The sequence below is a fragment of the Hoplias malabaricus genome, chromosome 4 (genome assembly GCF_029633855.1).
Source record: "Hoplias malabaricus isolate fHopMal1 chromosome 4, fHopMal1.hap1, whole genome shotgun sequence".
Classification (NCBI taxonomy): domain Eukaryota; kingdom Metazoa; phylum Chordata; class Actinopteri; order Characiformes; family Erythrinidae; genus Hoplias; species Hoplias malabaricus.
In genome coordinates, this window is record NC_089803.1 from 58,150,201 (window position 1) to 58,162,717 (window position 12,517).

General features: G+C 38.1%; 1 protein-coding gene across 1 annotated transcript in view; it reads left to right on the forward strand.

Moving 5' to 3' along the window:
- The first annotated feature begins 10,157 nt into the window (after positions 1-10,157).
- LOC136694489 (xylosyl- and glucuronyltransferase LARGE1) overlaps positions 10,158-12,517 on the forward strand; it is a 56,842-nt gene continuing 54,482 nt past the window's right edge. The window contains exon 1 of the mRNA XM_066668103.1: positions 10,158-10,842. The gene's annotated coding sequence lies outside the window, so the exon portion shown is untranslated. The remainder of the gene's footprint in view (positions 10,843-12,517) is intronic.

The following is a 12,517-nucleotide window of genomic DNA, read 5'->3' on the forward strand; positions in this document are numbered from 1 at the left end:
CGAAACGACAAATTGGAAAACAATGACGGAGAAACAACAGAGACAGACAGACTTGATAACATGACAAAGGTAACAACAACTGGGAACGAAACAATACAAATGACTGACAACTAGGAAGTGACACATGAGGACTTAAATACCAAACACAGACAACGGACACCTGGAACAGATAATGAGGGGGATGGATACAAATAAGACTGATGAGGACAAGGGCGGAGACACGAACAATAACAAACAGAGCCATGTGCTAAGTGAGCACATGGTGGGGGAAAACAGACATGACAGAACAAAGGCGTAACAGGAATGATGATGTATCATTTTTTATTATAAAAATTCTTATTTTAATTGGCAATATTAGCAGTAGTAGTATTTGTATAGTATTAATTGTAATTAATGTACTATGTAACTATGTAAAATACATACATATATACCCTAATGATGTGCATTTTATAAATCACTTAACAGTTTTTTTTCCAAGAGTTAATCTGTGCTGTAACCTCCTTCCCTCAAAGCCAATGCCTCGCTTGACTTTCACTCTTATTTTTAGATGTGAAGCATCTCTATGGAACTGGCTTGTAACTCACACACACAGTCTCATACGTACTCACACACATTTTGGAACTGCTCCACAGGGGAGTGCTATTCAGTGCTTCACATCAAAGACTCTGTGTGTCCTTGTTGGGTTTTGGACCATTTGAAAGGGAATTATTTATTAGTCGATTTACACGAGAGAACACATGCAAAACTGAGAGAGGTTGTTCAGATACAGATCAGTATTTTTTCACTACTGATGCCACAACACACACACACACACACACACACACATAGACAATTTACTTTCACACTGATTTGTGTAAAAAAAACCTGCCAAACAAAAATGCTAAGCCCAGCAAATGTAACAAGGACGATAAGACTGCACGGTGGCGCAGCAGGTTAGTGTCGCAGTCACACAGCTCCAGGGACCTGGAGGTTGTGGGTTCGATTCCCGCTCCGGGTGAATGTCTGTGAGAAGTTGGTGTGTTCTCCCCGTGTTCACGTGGGTTTCCTCCGGGTGCTCCGGTTTCCTCCCACAGTCCAAAAACACACGTTGGTAGGTGGATTGGCGACTCAAAATGTGTGTGTCTGTGTTGCCCTGTGAAGGACTGGCGCCCCCTCCAGGGTGTATTCCTGCCTCTCTGATTCCAGGTAGGCTCTGGACACACTGCGACCCTGAACTGGATAAGCGGTTAAAGATAATGAATGAATGAGGATGAATGAATTATGTTTCCCTCAGTCGCTTGAATGAAAAGAGCAGCAATCTGATAATATAGATGTTAGGTGTATTAATACATTATATTTACAGTAAACATTTTCACCTTCCAAGCTCAGATTTTTTTTTTTATAGTGCACACTCTACAAGATACAAGCATGATCATTAACACATGAGCAAACAATTGTCTTTCAATCTCCAGCCCGCTGCCTGTGATATGTTTCTGGTAATGGCCCCTCGTGGTGGTGGTCATCTGGTGGAGCCACAGTGATAAGTTAACGATGTTTGGTCAAGCAGAGAAGGTCTATGCTAACTACGGGCACCACAATCAGGGCAGAGAGATTGCACTGCCGTTTGCTGCTTATGATAATCTAGCCTCCCAGATGTCTTCCTATCTAAATGAAAGCTCTTATCGTGGTTACAGCAGCAGGCAGAAGAGATGAGAGCAGGGACTTGGGTATTGAGGCTGTCTGTTCAACCTTAGAGACACAAAGGACTCTTTAAGGAAACCAAAGTGCTTATTATATCCCATTTTACCACAACATGTCGAGCTCCGAAAAGCACACAAAAAGACAAGACAGTTTTACGTCAGTCTAAAACTTACTCTCCTGGTATGTGCCTTACCTCTCTATAGATGAGGCACAGGTACCTTTCATTCAAGCCTTTTTGATTAATTTTAAGTTGTATTCATGTATTACTTAATGTACTGCTTTATTATACTGGAGTTCTTGACCTCAGTGTATTCCAAGTCTAAATATCAGGGCCGCGGTTGGTCAAAAGTGTACACGGAACCATTGGGTGCAAGGAAGGAACACCCTAGACAGGGCACCAGTTCATTACAGGGCATCACACACTCACTCTATCACACACTCACACCCGTGCACAATTTCACACATCCAATTCACCTAACGGCATGTGTACTGTAGAAGGAAACCAAAATAAACCCATGCTGACACAGGGAGAACACACCAAACTCTTCACTGACTGAATATTGGACCCCAAGATCCAGGAGCTGTGTGGTTATGACACTACCTGCACCGCCACTATGCTGCCCTAAAGGAAAAATAACAAATAATATAAATATTACAATAAAGATTTAGAACATGGGAGTTTGGTGTGTTCTCCCTGTGTCTGCGTGGGTTTCCTCCAGGCTCTGGACCAGCCCTGCAACCCTGAACTGAATAAATGCTTACAAACAACAAATGAATGAATGAATGAATGAATGAATGAATGTATGAGTTGAATCATGGAAGAAATAACAAAGTTAATCCATGAGGCATTTTTTAAAGTAAACCTTCCTATGTATAATTTGACGTTATAGCGGTCATATCTTATCCTTGCTTGTGTTATGTATTTCAATCCATTTCGTATGCACTTCTACACTTCTGATTGCTCCATGTGACATGCTGTGGAGAAATGAATCCACACATTTCTGCAAGGTGACTTTGAGAGGCTGATGCAATGCTGCTAGATTCTCTGCAGGCCAGCTAATAACTCAGCATCTCTGTTGACACCTTTTGAAATGGATTACCATCACAGAAATATATGTGTCATTAAATAAGAATAGAGATTCCCCATCTGTGGACTGTAAATCCGCATGTGGACACCCCAAGGGATGCATCAGATCCTGAGTAATGTCTTTCTGAGGTGGGCTTCATAAAACCTGAGCTTTGGAATCAGTCAGGTGTCTATTTTTATATGAATCTCTTGGCACCCCGTCTTGCAGTGCATTCTTTTCTTTTGGAAAATCTCATCAAGCTTGGGGTTTATAGAATATATTTGCATTATTGAATTCTGGAATCCAGAGTTGAAATGTTTTGATTAGTGTGGACTGGAGAGAACTAGTAGAACTCAGGAATGTCTCGATAGTCTCAATTACTGTCCAACTTGAGAGTGACTTGAGGCCTTGCTTGATGCACCCCCACAAGTGGAGAAAAGGAATACATGAATATATATATATATATATATATATATATATATATATATATATATATATATATTGGGGATGGGAAGCCATAGATCATAGCATGGGATGCATACATATATTCAATATATTCAAGAAATTTATTTTTGACATGACGTCGGACAGTTTGAGAAACATTAGCCTGGCTCTATAAAACTGCCAAAAAGAAAAACAGTCAGGAATTGCAGTCAGCATCCAGCCTTTATTAGTAAGTTTCTCTCTGTAATTCTGCTTGAAGCAGGTTGCAATCTCAGCTGGATATGAGCTCAGTCTTACTGTTCTGTCCTTCTTTGAAGAAACCCTGCTGAAATATTAGCACACACTTAGGAGTAACACTTCCCGGTGTTCCCAAAGGGCATTCTCCACAATGGACACTTGTGATGGCTGTTTCTGCCATTCCTTCTCCATTGTACTGGCTTTGCTTTTCTCACTGACTGACATCAAAGACAGTCCATCAGGTCACAATCTTCAGGAGAGATGACTTTCAGAATAAAGGCTGCAACAAAGTACTGGCATTTTACACAACGTCCTGTTCTGCCTTGTCCTTCTCTCTCCATGTCTGTTCCCTGCGTGTTTACGCACTCATTCTATGTCCCTGACCATGTTCGTTTGTGTTCCTCTGTAAAATGTTAGCCTGTGTCTCCACCCCTTGACCTGCCCTCATCCCTTATTAGGTCTTTCTTTTGCCAGTTTCTCTTCTATAGCTCTTCCCATCATCATTATTCTTGGGGGTTTTTTTGTTCACCACCTTGTGAGAAATTATTCTTTGCATTCATTTTTTGAGCGATGCCATAGAAGAATGACTTTTGGTTTCATTAGGACCCTGTTTGTTTAAGAAATGTGTGAGTGTGAGGAACCTTGTGAAGGTCTACAAAAACTTTACTTGATGTAAAAGTTCTTGTAAATGTATGTACAGGGCTGAGGTGAGGAGTCCGGGCATGGTCCTACTCCCAAATTCGTATTATTATTTAACAAAACCAAAAGTGGTTCTTCTATGGCACTGCTCAAAGAACCCTTTGTAGAACCTTTCTATTTGAGAGAATTTTGTGTTACTTTTCAATTTTTTATGTGGTTTGTTAGCAATTACGTTGTTCATTGTGAATTAAACACTGCACTCTATGAAGAAAATTATTCAGGGTTTGATTGTATACACCTGTGGCAATGGGACTAAACAAAACACCTGAATTCATTAATTAGTGCATCCAAATACTTTTGTTCATATCACTTTATCTGGTTTCCATGGAAACCCCATATGTTACATCAGGGACATGCACTAAATGAAAACAGCAGATGAACCAATCTATGAATATATGAATATACACTTTGTTTTTCTTGGTACACTACATTTTAAATGCACACACACACACACATATATATTCAAAATAATTATTACTACAAGTATTTGAGGGAAAAAATGGGGAAAAATTGCTACATTTAACATTTTGTAAAAAATTCTTGAAAAATAGCATAAAAAAAGTTAGTTTTATGTTCTGATTCACTCTCTGTTTAAACAAGACCAAAGTATTGCAAAGATAAATTATCTTTAATTATAAAATCTAAAGTTTACTCTGCACCATGGGCAACTTTAAAATTTATTTACTATTCATGCAATTAAATGCAAAGACGGGAGTTCCAAGCTTTCAGCATGCATTATGTGTGTGTGTGTGTGTGTGTGTGTGTGTTCATTAGACAAATAGACAAACAAGCTGACCTCATGCAAAAAGAAAAAAAAAGATAGTTTGTGGGAAACATTATGAGAATGTTGTATACATGAATAAGTCATTTTTAACAAACTAAGTGTGTGGATGCTTGTTAACCTTGTTACACTTAGGATGTTTTTGTAAAATTGTCTAAATGTCAATCACTGGAGGAGAGCATGAGTGACAAATGAGATTGCATGCGAAAACATGAGTTGTTTAAGATGGAAACAAGAGTGGAACCTCAGTAAACAGAAAAGTTTGACAGTATAATGAGCTCTGAAATCTGAATACATTTTCACTTGATCTACACTACTGTGCAAATGTCTTTGGCCGCCTGAGAGATTTTTTTTTTTTTTTTAAACTGGTGAACTAGGCAGTGTGCTTTTTGCTTATACACTAAAAAGCAGTGGAATTCATACAAAAAATGACTAATAAATAATAAAGTAATAAAGTGTTCTATATAAAATATTATTGATATGTAATGAAATAGTAAAGAAAATAATACAGATGTTTATCAGAATCAGAAACTTACATAAGCTTATATGGCAAGTTGACTGGTCTTGAGGCCACTCTTGACCCCTGACTCTAAATGATTATAACAAAGACCACACCACAGCTATAGGAAGAGTACACATGAAACTCTCCTTAACATAGTTTAGGTTCTCGAGCTTTACAGTTCGGCTCTTAGAGCCAGTCACCTAGATCTGACCCCCACTGACAGACATGGCAGAGTCATCGAATGTAATGAATCAACTCTTTTGGAGTCAACTCACCACCACTCTCAAGCGAGACCATTGTGTACTTTATGTAAATGAACACATTAATTTATAATGAATGAAATCTAATATAGAGCTGCAAAATAATTAACTTTAAGGACATGAAATAGAGAAGTGGAGGTGTCTAAGGTTCTAGATTGAGTTTCTTCGCCAAGTGTGTATCACTGGTTGTTGCTGAATTAGCCTCTCCCTGCTCACATTTTTTAACAGGTAAAATAAAACAAGCTTCTATTTTGTCTATGCTACCTATGTGAGCACTTTCTATGGTAAAACAAGTAAACATTTATTAATTGTAGCCTTTTCTGTAAACACTGCTTTCATGCAGCTTTATGCTCTGTCATATAAAGTTATCAAATAATTTAAATACAATTTTTGCTGGGTGTTCTGATCAGTGTTGTTTGTCCCCTTTCTCTGTCACTGTGGGTTTTCAGGTCGGTTGCTCTGTTGTTGTGTGGCATTTCCCCTGGCCACTGGTCCGGGTGAATGTCCCCAGTCTCTGAGCTGCCTCTGTGTGTTAGAGCTCAGTGACTGACACAGTGTCACGCACTGCTGCCTGGCCTCAGTGCTGAGGACAGGCACAGCTAAGGAGCTTATTCTCTGCAGGCATTAGAATCAGTCATCTAGGCAATCAACCTGCACCAAAAGATAAAGAAGCAGCAGGTATTATTAAAAAAAACAGTCATTTCCTGATTTCCAATGATTCTCCAATGATTCCAATGTATTATGAAACAGTTGTTATTCTGCCACCTAGTGGCCCGGATGCATTAGTAGCTGTGTTCTCATTTTAAATGGGACATATTCCCATTTAATCCCTTTCACACAGTTCTCTGGGGTCTTAATTAAACATCTTTGACCTGCTTTGGTCAAAATACCACAAGAATCAAACACCATAGCACCCTGTCTAAACAGCCCTGTTCTGAACTTGTTGCAGCTCTTTAATCTCTTTATTTTTATATCTTTAAATAATAATGAGCCACAGTTCAGTTCAGCGCAAGAGTCCAGGAGTGGAGTTCTCTTTCTTCTCTGTCCAGTATGCTTGTTTGTCCACGCTCTATGTGTTTGTTTTACGCCATTTAATTTACTCTTTATTGTAGAATCTCAGATAAGGAGGCAGGACAGCTGTACAGTGTCTACAATATACTTAGCACAGAATCAGAACAACTCATTTTAACCCATGTTTTCCAGTCTTAGGTAGACCACAACCAAATCTTTGGGACTTGATTCATAAATTATGGGTTGGAATTTACTCCAGATCCACAAATGTGAGTTGTAGTTTATTTTTAAAAAATGATAATCACTTTCACAGACATATTTTGCTATTTTATGTTGGTAAAAAAGAGCAATGTTTAAGAATTCATTTTCAAAACCTAAAACCCTTACTAACAGTAGATTTCCACGGATGATCTTTGGTTCAAGGCAAAGAAATGTTTTTCCCAGTCCCATTACAGTTAGCCACTTAAAGTTCCATTCATCACTCATCACTGGCGGGATCATTTTTGTTCACAAGTAAACGTGGATTTCCAAAATACTAAATTGTTTTTTACTAAATTGTTCAGTATTTATCATTGCTTCTTTTATAAAACTGTCACTGTTTCTGTAGCTACTGATTGAGCCTTCAGGAAATTAAATAGCAGCATACCTCTTTTCAAACACCTTGTTCACAATCCTTGTAAAATGGGACAAACAGAAGAAATCTGTTTCAGACGGCAATATAAAAATGCTCAGATTTGGCTGTTTGCAATATTCGGTTGCTCTGTGCCAGTTATTATTTTTTGATTGCACAAAGCGGTTTCCCACTATTGCCTCCTAGCTTACAAATTCTTGGAATAATTCTTGGATGGCTTAGTGTTATTTTGAAAGTTACTTGCATCAGCATATTTTATGTTTTGTCTGTGACCAGCTGAGAAGCACCAGCTAAACGCACACAACGTACTCCCAACCAGGGATGACCATCCAACTGGAGGACTGCATTGGGCACTAGGGGATTCTGCCAATCCATATTTGGGCATACACATATACATTTATTCACAAACACACTTATTCGCTCACACCAGGACAGTTTTTTTTAAAGTAGCCTGTTCACTTAACCTCCTTGCTTTTGGACTGTGGGAGGAAACTGGAGACCCTGGAGGAGGATTAAAATCTTAACTTGGGTCAGATTACCCCCTTACCTTATCAATACATAGCATTAGGTAGGAAGATGCCTTGCTTTCAGCTTTCAGCTTTGAAAACATCCTGGCAAAGTGTCATTTCATTCCATTTATCACATATTGCATAATAACAAGACATTCATCAACCTGCAATACTATTAAACATCATTAAAAGGCAAAATAAGACAGCAATTTAATTTTTAATGAGTGAGTAATATATCAACCATTCCAACAATCTGTGAACACCAAATGCACAACATGGCTAATCCAGATAGCCATAAATAAGTGATGACCACCCTCTGTTAAGAATAAAATATGTATCATGAAAATGGATTCCCATACAACTCTCTTCATGAGACAAGAGCGGTATGACAAGAAAGGTCGAACATGAGATGCATATATGAAAATTGCGTAGGTTAGTTTTCCAGGAAACAGCATTACCCAGACTTTGTTGTTAGCAAGTTCATACTGCATCTGCTTTAGCTGCTTCATTTAATCATGGCCTTACAGTTAGTGTTGTCATTTTGCTATCTTATTTAAATTTAAAAACAAAAACTGTACTTATGAAAAACACATCATAAATCAAATGCACTGTACTGGTTGAAAATTACATAAAGGCCTCAACAACTTAAATGTATATTCATATACTTTAGTATTTTGTATGTCCACCCATTGTCTTGGTTAGAGATTCTATTATTTTCAGGAGACCAGCTTTTAATTCTCCAAACTAATCGGCAGGAATGTTTTCCCATTTTTTCAAAGACCAGATTAAGAAGTTGGTTGCATTTCCCACCTCCAAATTGGTGTACTTCCAAAACAGATCTCAATTTTAACTTCTCTTTTGAAAATTCCTGTTTCTTAGAGAAGTGTGTCTTTTATCTCCATAGAGAATACCTTCTGGTAATAAATGGCTTGTAATTAATTCCACTTTGGAAATTAAATAAATGAATAATGGTGATTAAATATTTGCACCGTACTGTAATTACATAATTAGCCAGATATATAATTATATTTAATATTATATTTCAGCAAATTCAACTCATAATATATATTATCTTACTCACAAATGCAAATGTTATCAATTAAATTTTAGAAACCACACATTCAGCAGACATTCTCTACTTGTTTTAATGAGCTACGAGTGAGAATGTAATTAAACATAATTTGAGATTAAAAGAATTCAGTTCATATCTGTCATGTAACTACACAGGTGAGAGAGTTGCAGGGTGGATGCAGTGTGTTCTGTAACAAGCATTTGATCCCAACCATCCAAGTTTAACTCCATTTCCAAAGAGAAATTGCCTTTCACGCATCGCTGTGAACTGAACTGAGAATAGATTTTGGGTGAAATCAAAATGTTTTAATGTGTGAACCTAAGGGCATTGCTGTCAGACTTACTGAAAATATCAAGTTCCTGAATAAGACAGTGAGTTTCTTAAAATGACCAACTCACTGTGGTCACTCTGACCCCACACATACAGATCTTCCAGAAAATTAATAACACACATTCCTGCCAATAAGGCCTTCAATTTATCTCTGAACCTAAATTATTGCTATGGCTTTTAATTTGTGACTCAGAAGCCATTATATTCATACTGCACAAAAACTTCCATTACTGTGTCTGACTAGTTTTGGGAGAATTTCAGAGATTGGGAAATTAATATTCCTGTCCAATTCAATGTTTGCCTGTTAAATAATATTAAAACTAATTCCAGATTTTTAATATATTTTATTTTATTTAGGAATTAGGAATAAAAGAGCTGTCTTACTCTGTAACACTGTGTTTATGCATGAGTGTGCATGATCTTGAATTCAGCTCAGGGGAGAATATGGGATATTTTCAGCTCTACTGAGAATAACCCACCAGCCAAAAGTATCCAGCTGGCTGCATCCTGTGACCACAAATAAAGTACCAATAAAGGATTGCCTAAGAATAGCCAGTGTTTAAAACTCAAGCAGCACTGCTTTGTCTGATCCACTTTTATCAGCACAACACCCATCACCACTGCATCATGTTCATTGAACTGCTGAGAATGATCTAGTACCCAAAAAATACCTGCTGTACTGTGGTGCTGACCATTGAAGGACAGGGTGAAATTGGGCTATCAAAGTATACTGATATCAGAGCAACAGATGGACTACAGTCTCTAACTGTAGAATTTGCAGATTGCAGGTATGGTACGTGGAACTGATAAAATAACCAGTGAATGTGGAAACAAGGAGGTGGTTCTAATTTTCTGGCTGCTCTGAGTGTATTTATATTGCATTCACGGATCCTGGGCTCCGAAAGGCAGGAATGTGTTGGTAGTGGAGAAGCCAATCCTGGTCTTCTCCAGGTTTTGTATCCAGGCGGAGGAGGCGGCGCTACTCCCCGCTGAAGGACTGCAGGAGGCCGGGAAGAATTCGTGCTTGTGGACGCTGTGGAAGTCTGACACTTCATCACAGGCTTGGAGATAGCTCTTCTGATACTGACAGAGGACTCCCTGTTTTCTTGTTTCAATACACGGCTCCGTTAAGAGATTACGGCTAATGAGTGGCGACATTAACTTAACGCTACCGTTAACAGTTATTTCTTATTTATACTAAATTACCGCAGCGTTAGCAAACCGTAAGCGGGATTATAATATAGTATGAAGGGCTCAGACAGCCTAGTGGCTTAATTTCATTTACGAATGGTTCGCGCATGTCTTTTTATCTCATAATACTGTCAGAGGAGTAGCGCCATGTGTATGAGAAGGGACCCTCTGAAACCGTTAGCTCTTCGCTAAGATATGAAGAGGCATTATTTTGGTAACAGCAGCTAAGCTACAGTTAGCGAGCCTGCTAGCGACATTCAGAGCTGAGAAACCCCAGCTTTATGAACAGGTTACCGAGGTAAAACACAGTGGAAGCCTGATAGACCGAGCCAGGAGAAAGACAAGGACAATTTTTGACGTGTCTTCGTTGCTTTAATCTGAAAACCACAGGGGAAAAGAGAAGTCGACACCTGTTCACCCTCAGTCTGGTGAGTGGAAATATGAGATATCAGTGTAAACACATTAGAGTAAGTTTGTACAGAACACACCGAGGGCAAAATATGCCCATGCTTTTCCAACTTGTATGGAATAAATGGAGTTAGTATCGCTCTTTCTCTCTCTCTCTCTCTCTCTCTCTCTCTCTCTCTCTCTCTCTCTCTCTCTCTCATATTTTAATATTTTAAGGCTGTATTTGCTAAATCCCAAAGGTAGGCTTCCCTGAAATCTCAAGTAAAGTACAAACACTTTTTCTTAATATCTAGACTGAATTCAAAATATCCTATCAAGATACAAAGTTCTTATTTGTTTATTGAGTAAACGTATAAAACTAAGCTGTTCATCATAATTATATATATATATATATATATATATATATATATATATATATATATATATATATATATATATAATATTAAATATCCTCTATTAAGAGGTCTTAAGTGTAATACCACAAGCCTCTTCATCTCCACAAAACCCCACCCCAAAATTTTTGGTTTATGATGTAAGAAACCCTGGCTGTCTGAATCCTCTTGTTTGAGTTTCAAAGCAGATATGATACATTTTCTGGCATATAAACAACACCACACTGACATATTAAGGTAAACACACACACACACACACACAGTTTAATCACATGAATACTACATAGACAGAATTCAGAATATACTATCAACTGAAAGAAAACTCTCTTGCTTTCATTTTTTGTAGTTTACTTTCAGTTGACACTCTTATAAAGTTCACCATTTACCTCAAAACTTTACACAACCCTTGTCTTGGAAGGAATGAAAAGGGAATTTTTCATGTTTTGGTGTTTGACAGATATGAGGTTTACACTGTCACACTTAACTAATCAAAGCTGCAAATTCAGCCCAGTTTGAAGTTTACAGACACAGTAAAAAGAACAGGCAGGAACACAGCCTGGACCGGACACCAGGACACGCTCACAAAAGTCCATTCAAACCTTTGGACATTTTCAAAGAGCAAACCCACCTACCAGCATGTGATGTTGGACGGTGGGAGGAAACAAGAGCATTTGGAGGAAACCCATGCAGAAATGCTGCAAACACATCACCACCAGCGTTGATGTAAAATGGATTGTGTGTGTGTGTGTGTGTGTGTGTGTGTTTCTTTCTCCTCACTAAGCCCACAAATATACCACCAGTCGACCTTATAAAAAAATAAACAAATGACAGGAAAAGCATAAAGGACCTTCAAATACTGAAAGTAATCTCTCTCTCTCTCTCTCTCTCTCTCTCTCTCTCTCTCTCTCTCTCCCTCCACCCTCTAAATATTTTGAGACAACTGACAGTTATATACAGCACGTCAAGCTGTGTGGAATGTGTATGTTGAAATTAACATTTGCAAAGTTACACAAAAGAAAACTTTGGCCTTTAAGAAGTGTACTCCCTGTAGATGTTGCCCTGAGCAAACAGACTGATCTGATTTCCCTGTTGAAGCTGCTTCATGTGACCAATTTGCAATCATTGAACATATCCTGTGATGCATCTCACTCTCAATGAAGCTGAGATCATAATGGAGCTCAGCGAGGTGTCTTCATCTGTAATGGGCTTTCTAAGCATTTCTAAACCCTGGCATTAAAGAAAGACTTTACTATGGCAGAATTAAAGCAAATGAAAAAAAAAATTAAAGCAAATTTTCTCTAGA